The sequence below is a fragment of the Protopterus annectens genome, chromosome 1.part2 (assembly GCF_019279795.1).
Source record: "Protopterus annectens isolate FY-2018-M chromosome 1.part2, PAN1.0, whole genome shotgun sequence".
In the NCBI taxonomy this organism is placed as follows: domain Eukaryota; kingdom Metazoa; phylum Chordata; order Ceratodontiformes; family Protopteridae; genus Protopterus; species Protopterus annectens.
This window is the reverse complement of record NC_056727.1, coordinates 1,063,090,066-1,063,101,466: the sequence shown is the minus strand read 5'-3', so window position 1 is coordinate 1,063,101,466 and position 11,401 is coordinate 1,063,090,066.

Sequence of the window (11,401 nt, the reverse complement as noted above, 5' to 3'; positions counted from 1 at the left end):
GCAACAGTACATCTGACAAATATCTGAACATAACATCACACTGGGTAAACACACTGAGCTGCTAGGAATGTCACTAAGCACTGTGCAAACTATAGACAGACTGCCACAGCACTGGCCTACATTTCTTATGGGGGAATACACATCTACCTGCAAACATAGCAGGCTCTACAGGCATGTAACAGCATGGAGTAACCGACACCTGTGTGAAAGTGCAAACCCACAACTAATCTAAACAAAGCCACAGTCACATATGGTAAGTGTACTTAATATTACAGTATATGGACTGTGTGAACAACACCATCCTCATATGTGCCACTCACACACTAACCCTACATATACTGGGAGAATACACAGTGTATTCCTATGCCTGACTGTGGTATGGGACATGTGTCGGTCTGTCCCTACAAACATGTACCCCGATAGGGTACCATACACTGGAGCAGCATGCAACATCACATAGAACAGGACCAAGAACAATGACATCTACCACAGTCTGTACACAGGCCAAGGTACATATTCACAATACACACTCTGTCAAGAATCACCATAAGTACACAGACCTCACTACTGTACACACTACAACAAAATGTCCAGGTTTTGTCCTCAGATATAAGACCTACTATACATTACTTGTTTAGCAGTCTAATATCTCACTGGCTTGTTATCAGGTATGATGTAAGTAAATAATGATGTACTGAACATATGCACCTCTTACTGTATGACATATGGAAAAAGGTTGACAGAGTTGTGGCTGGAGGCACAAACACAGGGCCAATATTGACATGTTGCTGTGATAAACCCATACATTTACTGGTGTAACAGGGTTTGTTGTGACATATGTCGTCTGAGGGATATGAAGTCAGTAACTCACATGGCTGTCACCATGTACTGACTGCAATCCTCAGAGTATGCCACTGCATTTATAAAGATAGGAAATGTGTGAGTAACACAACACATGTAAGACTCCAAACACTGGCCATTCTGCAGATAGTCCTACAGGTGAGAGTTTCCCCAACCACATAACACTGTCATGACAGTTATTCAATCATGTAGAACAGCCATATCCACACAGACCCTGTTAGACCAACATTACTTCACATGTAGAAGAGCAATACCTACATTCTGTACTCATGTATGGAACACCCCCTCCTGTTTCTTTGCCTGTCTCCACAGTGCATGTTGTAAGATGTATATCCAGCTACCCTCTGTGATGCTGTTTGTCAAACACCCACATGAAGTCCTGCTCACAGTGAAGGAAAAGGGCCGGCACTAACATGAAGTGCTTAGTTATAGGAGTGTGTTTCCATGCAATTGGTATAGGAATGATACCACAGCTGTTCCACATGCAATCAGCGAGTGGGGTACTGCAATTTGTGCACAGGCCATTAGCTGATCATGAGCATCACTTACAAAACACAAGATGCTGCCTAAGCAAAGCAGGTGTACTTTTCCATATCCACCAGAGAGGGAGTGAGAGAGACAGACAGAGACAAAGTAAGAAAGGAAGGGAGTAGGAGAGTAAGAGCCAAACATGTTTGTGTATGATCCATGGGTGGAGAATGGTATCTGGGCATTATGACGGCTGCTTATATTTTGTAAAAATCCATACTGTCATATGGTAATTGCACATGGCTGTACACATTTATGTCTGAGGATTGTCGACTAGAATCTCTACAATGTTTGGAAAATGTTGGCCTAGTAATGTTGACAATGGGACATGCAGTTTGTCAATATAATGATGTGGCAAAACCCACACTGCAATCAACCCTGTCATTACACAATCACCCCAACACCCACACAGAACACTGATAACACACACAAACACACACTTACCAGTACTGAGTTTCAAACCCCTACCTGACTATGTACTGCTATTACATTATTACGCAGTTATTGCATGCGCCACAGAGCTTACATGTTGGAGAGCTGTCCAAAGGTATCTTTGAAGGTGAGTGACATCAGCAACAGTGATAAAGGAGGGATAAGGGAAGTGTAGTACATGTGACTGTCCACAAAAGCAATGTCAAGGAAGACACAACCATACTTTCTCAGGGAATCACACACATGATCACAGTTGGTAGGGTCAAGATTAGAACTCCTGCCTAACTAGTTTGCTACACTATAGTATTACCCAGTTATCACATGCACCACAGAGCTTATCAGGCTGATGTATGGCCAAAGGGTTATTTCAAGTTGACTGACATCAGAAGGCATGCTACAGTAGGGCGATGGGAGGTGTAGTGAGTGTGAATGAGTTCAAAATCATTAATCTACACATACACACACACACACACACACACACAAACACACACACTTGCCAGTACTGACATGGATGGGTTTATTGCTACACAGGTGTGTAGTAATTGACTGTGCCAGAAGGCTATACATAGCTAGGCAAAGGGAATACCTTGGCATCAGGTCACATGACAACGGTCTCCAGTGTGGCTCAAGGGTGTAGTCCTTAGATTGGCCCACACAGATGGGTATTGTACTCACTATCCACTTATCTGGGTTACTATTGTGGGTGGCCAGTGCTGTGCAATGCTTGCCATTTATGTGATCTATATTCCATAAACATAGACAGTGTCTGGGTTATGCACATGTCCCACATGCATGTTCTGTGATGTGTGGAAGTATATCTGGGGTCTCTGGGGCATGTTGTGTGGACAGATAGTTACAGTCTGATGTGGCATTCCTGACCTCATGTGGTGAGACCAGGCTATAGAACTGAGGTCGTGCCTGCGCTTACATTGACAGCATGATACAGTTATTCAATAGAGTTAGTGGCATCTATCCATACAGGGCATGTGTATAAGGCATGGTATTCCTTTTGTGGGTTACCTTTGCAGACACTACAGTTGTTGCAGGCATCCAGTGGGGAACATAGCAAAGGACCATTGTAAGCAATTATTTGCCTATTGTAGGGATGGAACAGGGTGCCATGTCCTTTTACTTGCTGGATAACACACACTCAGTCAGGAGATGTTACACATCACAGTACATTCTGATGTCAGTGGCAGTGTTGTGGTCAACAGGCATGTAGTTTACTGCCCCAGAGACCCCGGGTACACTGCAATCACACTGTGGTTACTATCTGTGGGCAATATGCAGGAAGCTACCAATATAATGGTTGTTGCCTAGTCACTTGTCTTTGTGTATGAGACATGGGTGGAGAGTGTTCTCTGAGTAATACAAGGGTTGCCTATATTGTTCACTGATCCATAATGTCACATGTAGGGCTATGGATTGTCTACACCAGCCTCTCTGCTGTTTGACATCTCTTGTCCTTGTAAGGTGGATATTTTGACATATATTAGGTCCTCAATATAATAATTTAGCAAAAACCCACCTTACAATGAATCCTATTATTACACAATCAGAACAACCTTCACACAGGTTACTGATAACACACACACACACACACACACACACACACACACACACACACACACACACACGCACGCACACACACACACACACACACACACACACACACACACACACACACACACCTGGCAGTACTGAGATTCAAACCCCTACTTAACTATCTATTGTTACCACAGTGTACCATATTTATCACACGTGCCACGGAGGTTACTGAATGGATGTTGTCCCAAGGTACTTCTAAGGGGAGGAACATCACCAGCCCTTGTAAATACTGGCACTGCCACCAGCCCTTGTAATTACTGGACTGTGTGATGTAGTGGGTGAGAGATCCCAAAAATAATTTCACCCTAATCATGCATTTACATTTGCCAGGGGCGAGGTTCAAACCTCTATCTAACAGCCTTTATAGACCATTATGCTACATATTTACTATATGCACCACTGACCTGACATGATATAGGTTTTGCAACAGATAATTGTAAGGTTGATGATATCTGCAGGACTGCTAATGTCAGGCTCTGAGATGTGTACTGGCTATAAATAGGGACACAATATTTGAGATATACACACACAAACACTTGCCACAGTTGAGATTCAAACCCATAGCTGTATAGTTACTGCTACTATACTGTTGCCCATTTCTGGCATGCACCACAGAGCTTATAGGGTTAGTTCTTCTCCAAAGGTATATTTCAAGGTAGTTGACATGAGCAGGCTTGGTAAATTAGGGCAATGGAAGATTTAGTGACTGTAAATGGCCACAAAAGCATTACTTCCTACACACACAGAATTCCACAGTTCTCATGTCTGAGATTAGAACTCTTACCTAATTAGGTATATTGCACTCCAGCATTACTCAGCTATCATATGCATCATGGAGCTTATAAGGCTAGCCTTAATCCAAAGGTGTATTTCAAGGTGAATGGCATCAGCAGCTTTGCTAAAGAAGGGCAGTTGGAGGTGTAGTGTCTAAGAATGGCCTCAGAATCACTGATCCCTACACACACACACACTCACACATACACACACACACACACACACACACACACACACACACACACACACACACACACACACACACACACACACAGTTTCACAGTTGCCATGTCTGGGATTAGAACTCCTACCTAACTAGTACACCACACTACAGCATTACACAGTTATTGCACTCGCCCCAAAGCTTACAGAGCTGAATCTTGTCCAAGGAGGTATTTCAAGGTGACTGACAGGCTTGCTAAAGTATAGCAATGGGAGGTGTAGTGACTGTGAATGGCCTCAAAAGCATTGATCCCTACACACACAAAGTTTCACAGTTGCCATGTTTGGGATTAAAACTCCTACCTAGCTAATACATCACACTACAGCATTACACAGTTATCGCACGCACCATGGAACTTATAGGGGTTACCCTTATCCAAAGGTGTATTTCAAGGTGAATGACATCAGCAGTCTTGCTAAAGTAGGCTAATGGCAGGTGTGTCTATTACAGTCTCAAAATCATTTATCACTACACACAGAAAGTTCCACAGTTGCCGTGTCTGGGATTAGAACTCCTATTTAACTAGTATGTCCTACTACAGCATTATGCAGTTATTGCATGCACCACAGAGCTTATAGGGATAATTATTCTCCAAAAGGGTATTTCAAGGTGACTGACATAAGCAGGCTAGCTAAACTAGGGCAATGGATTGTGCAATGTGTGTGAATGGGCCATAAACCATTCCTCTGGAAACACACACACAACACTCCGTCACACATGACTTTACATTTGACAGGACTGTGTATACGACTGCTAGATGAATAATGACTTGCACTGTCGTGTTACACAGTAATCACGAGCACCACAGACACTATAGTGCTGAGGGCTACCAGAAGCAAATGTCTACAGTGATAGACATTGGCACATAATGTGATATTGGCCAATTGGATGTGTGGTGGGTGGGACAGGCCTCATGATGGGAATCTCTTTATCACTGTCTGTCGCTGTCTTCCCCACATCTCGGTTTGTGTATGTTTGACCTATTATACTGTGTTGTCCTTGGATATATGTGTGTATTCCTATCTGATATGTGTACAAAGCATGACTGGTGTGCAATGTGGAATGTGTGCACAGACATCTGCGACTGACAGATATGTATAGTCCACTGTTGTTGCCAGACATGGGCTTCCTTTCTGTAAGTGTGGGAATATGCCCAGTATGACCTTCTGTATTGAATGTGTGAATCCATTCTGGGTAGGTTGCACTCCAGTGCAGGCATTTGTGTTCTACACCTACAGCTGGCAACCTGTTTCTGCAGGATATCTGTAGATAGGTTGACAATATGGAGTCACAATGGACAAAGGATAGTGGGATACTGTAACTAATTGTGTCTGTGTTGCTTCTGCTGCATGGTTTTGGTGTTACTAGAGATATTCAGACATATGTACTGTTTTACATTGTGATGTATTATGTCATCAACTACTGACAGATATAAGTATTTGCTTGCAGTAATTTCCTGGGGAATGCAAGATAAATGAAGCTGAGTCCAATATTGTGGTCTGCAGCCTACATATTCTTGCACAATCATGCCATTTTGGAGGGGGAGCTGCAGACATTTGCTAATGGGTCTGTGTAAATGGTCCAGTACCTTGGTACTGTGGTGGCTGAAGATCCCATGCTTGTACATCTATCAACGTGACAGAATGGCCATATTCTACTGTGACCATACCGTTCAGCTTTACAGATTCACACAGGTTGCCCACAGGCTGGGCTCATATATCTGTTCATTTCCCCTTCACATTGTGGTTTATGAGCAGGTTTGTAGCCACCCATTCCTGTATGTTTGCAGGCAGGGATAATATGGGTGCACATCAGAGTTTCAGACTTCACACACTACATGGCGCCCATGCTTCTACCTCCCCCGTTATTCCTCTTCCTAACCTTATGCAAGCGATATCTGATAAGTATCCCTATAGTTACCATTTCATCCCAACATTATTTAGGGGTTGGTCCACAGTTCACGCAGTAGGACATGGTGGACATGCTACTGGGATTTGTCAACATGGCCTTGCATTTGTGTTCTGTGGACTGTGTTATGTTGTTATTTGGGACTCCATGAGATAACATACATTGGCAGTATGGGTGAGGCACAGGCCTTTGAAAGAGGACTGTAGGACATTTGGTAGTGATGCAGGCCATATGTAGCAGGCCAGTGCATTCTGTCACTCCTACCGTCCCAGGCTGCAAGCCACTGTATTCCCCTGAGGTGACAGGGTAGGTGTGCAAGGTGTTAATGGCAATAGTTTCTGTCCTTATTAATCCATTGGTGTAGATGCTGGCAGGGTGCTGCATACAGCTTGGGACGCACCTGCATGGGACTCCTCTTCAGCATGCTGCGTTCTGTGGGTATTCCCATACAGAAGTGGGGGTAATATTGTACTCATTTCCAACAGCAGGGATATGACCTGTGATGAACCTGTGGCTGATGGTGGGGCGAGGTGAGTGCATGTGTGCTATAGAAGCTACTTGCAGCTGACTCACAGATATATGTGGGGCATTCCCCTTATGCTGGCTTGTGTGGAGACATCAGCGGTTTCTCAGTACTTCATAACTGTGCCTTTTGTGGTCTGTCAGTGTTTGGCCAGACTACATCAGTATTCCATACTACACAGACAACTAATGTGCTGCTAACCTATATGTACAATTCCAAAGGTGTGTCCATTTGACAGTAACATTTTATACACTCTTTGTCTAGGGTACTTCCACGTGTGTACTGTCTGTAGGTCTGGGCCCACATTCATGCCATGTCCATCTTTCAGATGGTGATAGATATTACATCCGAACAAATTAGTATGGATTACTGCTGGATTGGGTCTTGTTGGATGCATTGTGTTTGACACTGCAGTTGTTAGAACTTGGCCCTGTCATCAACAATACTAGTCATAGCCCACTGGGACACAACCCTCCATGCTTACATGTTGACCACTTTCACATAATATACAACATACAACAACCTAACACACAGAGCCCTGCATATTGTACACATGCAACAATCTATCCTGCTAATTTGTCCAGCTCAGGTAATCTGGCTCCACTGTTATTATACCCACACGTACATGTTACTACATTTCTACATAGGATTGTTGGGGGACACACCTGACAACTGTAAACATTTGCTATGACTGTACTGGTATTTCAGATATTTTGTTGGCTTCCATTTCTTTATGTATTCTGACCTATCATGCAGACTAAAGGCATATCATTGTAGTACAGATCTTAGGTTTTATTGACCTACATTTCAGTTTCAGACTTCTTACCCTTCAGCACTAACATCCAACTGCCTGACCTGTTGTAGTCTGTCTGTGTAGGTCTGGAGGGGGCTGTTCTCCATTGCCATCAATCAGAGGCCTTAGCACAGCCTTTGTTTGTGGTCATCCACACCTGTCCTGCTGGCTGAGACTATTGTTGGGTATGTGAGCCTCACTGACATGCATATGTGTGCCTTATGGACACACATTTGGCCCACCACATGTCCTGCAGTGGGATTTGTTACCTTGTCTAGCACTGCCTACTATGTTGACACCAGTATTTGTTATGGATTTCATGTTGCCCATATAGGTGTCTACTATCTGCTGCCATCCCATTCACCCACCCAATTCCCTTGCATGCTCACATCTGTACCATAGCTACAAGTAGCAGAACATACTACTCCATTCAGCAATTGATAGGGAGAGTGATTTACCTTGCGGCTGTGCCAGTTTTGAGGATGGTGCTTTAGGGCTGACTATGTTGGATGCACACAGTACACTCTCTATACATGTTTAAGCACAGGTAGTATCATGTTTGGCATCCATTTTACTGTATGTGTGAGTCAGAGAGAAGTGTCATTTCTTGGGTTCCTACCATGTCAGTGTATGTGGTATGCGTTGCTTCTTTGCCATAGCCTGGGCATACTGGGCACATCACTTTCTGCCTACAGGGACAGGCTCAGGTTGTTCCTCTTCTGAGTATCTCTGTACCTGTGCTGGTCTTGGCAATGGTGAGGGGCTGTGTGGTCCTGCCCCATGCTGTTCCTGCTGCAGCTATTTCTGCAGGATAATATTGTGTAGCATGACACATACAATGACAATTTGGGTACATGTAGCTGGAGAGTACTGCAAGGCTCTATCGGATATGTCAAGGCACTGGAACCGTGACTTGAGGATCCCAAACACACTCTCTATTATGATTCTGATTTGTGCGTGTGCCTCATTATGGAGTTCTTGTTGGTGTGTGTGCATTTCTGATGGGTGTCATCAGCCGCGGCTCCAGTGCATAACCAGCATCCCCCACTAAGTGGCCATATGGGATGTATCCATTGGCAAATCTCAGGTACAGCTGCGTCGTATGCCAGATGTGGGAATCGTGATAGCTTCCAGGGCTGCCAGCACACACATTCATTATAATGCCCTAGGCATCGTACACAACCTGGCAGTTGATGGAGGGGAAGCCCTTGCAGTTTATGTAGTCCCTACCCTGCTCACCAGGTGGTACTTTTATGTGTATGCATGTGCAGTCTATAGCACCCACTACCTCAGGGTATTCTGCTATTTGGTGGAAGAGACGCATATTGCTGGTCAACACCTCACGGGTGTTGTGGAAATATATATGCTCACTGGCATATGCTGACATGGCATCCTGGAACTGGTGGAGTACCTCAGTTGGCCTTTGGAAGGTACCTGTGGCTAGTATTCTAAAGCCTACACATACCTTGGTATCCACTGGGATGGGTTCCCCTCTGTTGGTTCTGTGTGTGGCACAGCTCAACAATTTGCTGTAGGAGGTCACTGTCCACCATATAGCGCTCTATTATGTCCAGTTCATGTAGCCCCTGGTAGGTTACTCTGGGTCTGTACTTTCTTCTCTTTCTCCTCACTGTGGGTTGGTTGTCAGCATTTTCATCCTCACCACCATCAGCCTCTTCTACATATTGATTTGTGAGAGCAAAAGAAGCCCCTATCATTTTGTTGCTTTTGTTAGGCAACATTTCCCCATTTGTGTACACCGGTGGTGTAGAGTTTGTGGGAAAAACCAGAGGGAAAGGTGTTTGCATAGTTTATAGTAGTGTGCTGGGCTGGGCTGCTGCCTGTGTAATTGGCTGGTTCTGATACATTTCACCTGCCAGCTATGCTAGTTCTCCTTGTTTACTTTCCTACTGCTGTTTTCCCTTCCTATTGCCTTCCTGTTTATGCCCCGAGACACGCCGTACAAAACCAGTGCTCAGATGTGAATGGAGCTGCTATTTCCTGTTTTTCTTTCTTTTTTTTTTGTTTAAAACCCAGTGCACACACCCATTTAGGCAATGTAAATACTGCTAGGCACTCTCAGACACACCCCCTTCCGTAGTTGTGCTTAATAAAGTGCAAACACGGGCCACAGAGCTCCAATAAGCTTACAGCATGCATGTCACACCCCCTTATGAAGTCATCTAGCTTTTAGGCTTGCACCATGGTATTACTGCACCTACATAGTTGGGTGCAAGCTAGCACTGATCTGTGATTCAGTATCATTGCCCTCATTTGCATAGGATTGACTGCTCATGCATGACTACAAAACTGACACTTAGCCTTCACCCTTAGCAACCACTATTCCATGGTCTTGTTGTGTTATGCATGGCATTGACTATTATGGCAAACTTATGGTTTTGGTTTAAAAGTTTATTTTCAGCTTTTTTTATTATTTTTAGGCCGATCCCTTTTGTGCACCACTGCCCTGTGCTTAAATGGCCAACAAAAAAAAAGTAAATTTTTATAATTTTGAAATTAATTTTCATGCCTATGGCCATATAGTTGGCCTTTGGCATGCCTAACCCTTTTAATACATGCATTTGTATGAGTTGTCATTCTTCCGTTTTGTAATTTGCAGAAATTTATTCAGCTACTGGCTGAATACATTTCTCCAGTCTACACTATTCTTGTACGGATGCCTGCCTGCTTCCAGGATTGCTAATTCATCTCATTTGCATGGTTTCTACCAGCAAATGAGGTAATTAGCATACAGGGGCTGTGTCCATGCAGGAATAGTGCAGAAGCACTCATGCACGTCCCGGGAGCTTATTCCTGGATCGCACGTCAGCCATTTTGCCTGCAGCAGCTCTTGCACTATTCCTGCATGCCATGCAGACCTTGCTGAATCCTGGGGCAAGTTTTTGAACTTAATATTTAACCATGACAAAGATTCAAATCCAATATTATGTGAAGCTCTACCTGGCTGTTTTGATAAGTATCTTTTCTGTGAATGAGATGACTACGTATCTAGCCAAGCCCCTTCTGTTTGATCACTTGTAGTCCTCCTCATTTGTGCAAGGTCTGGCAATGTGCAACTGTAGTAGGTGATGCTAAATGGCATTTCAAATGTTACTACAAAATATGGTCAGTGCTTGCCTTACGCTGCATTGTACACACAATTAACTTGTGATTTCTCTTGAAGCATGTCTTGTATGTAGTAGGTTGTTGTTTGTCTTTTCGGCTTTTCCCAGTTAGGTGTCACCACAGCGGAACTCTGATCCGCTAATAATTGGCAGTCAATTCTTTTTTATGGTGCCGAGTATCCAGCCCGATGCACAACCTTCAGTGAATGCACGCCCATTTACGCATGTCTTTCGGAGGCCACTCAACCAAGAGGAGGACATGCAGATTCCACACAGAAGGCACTCCAGCCTACAATCGAACAGGAGAACCTCTTGCTGTGAGGTAACAACGCTACCGCTGTATAAAACATTATTTCAGCAGCTATTACTCATTGGCCAGGCAACATATTTATAATAGGTTCATAGGTTCATACTAGGCTATCTGCCCTAGGGCATTTATAAGCCTAGCCAGAGTGTGTTTGGCTTTCGCCACCCATTTTATAGGTTCATAGGTTTATACTAGGCTATCTGCCCTAGATAGTCATTCCTAGGTATTCTTAAATTCATGATAAAAAGTTATTATAATAATCACATTCTGACTCTCTTTGTGAAAGTATCAGCATACTGGAGTCAAACTCTGCTTTTTC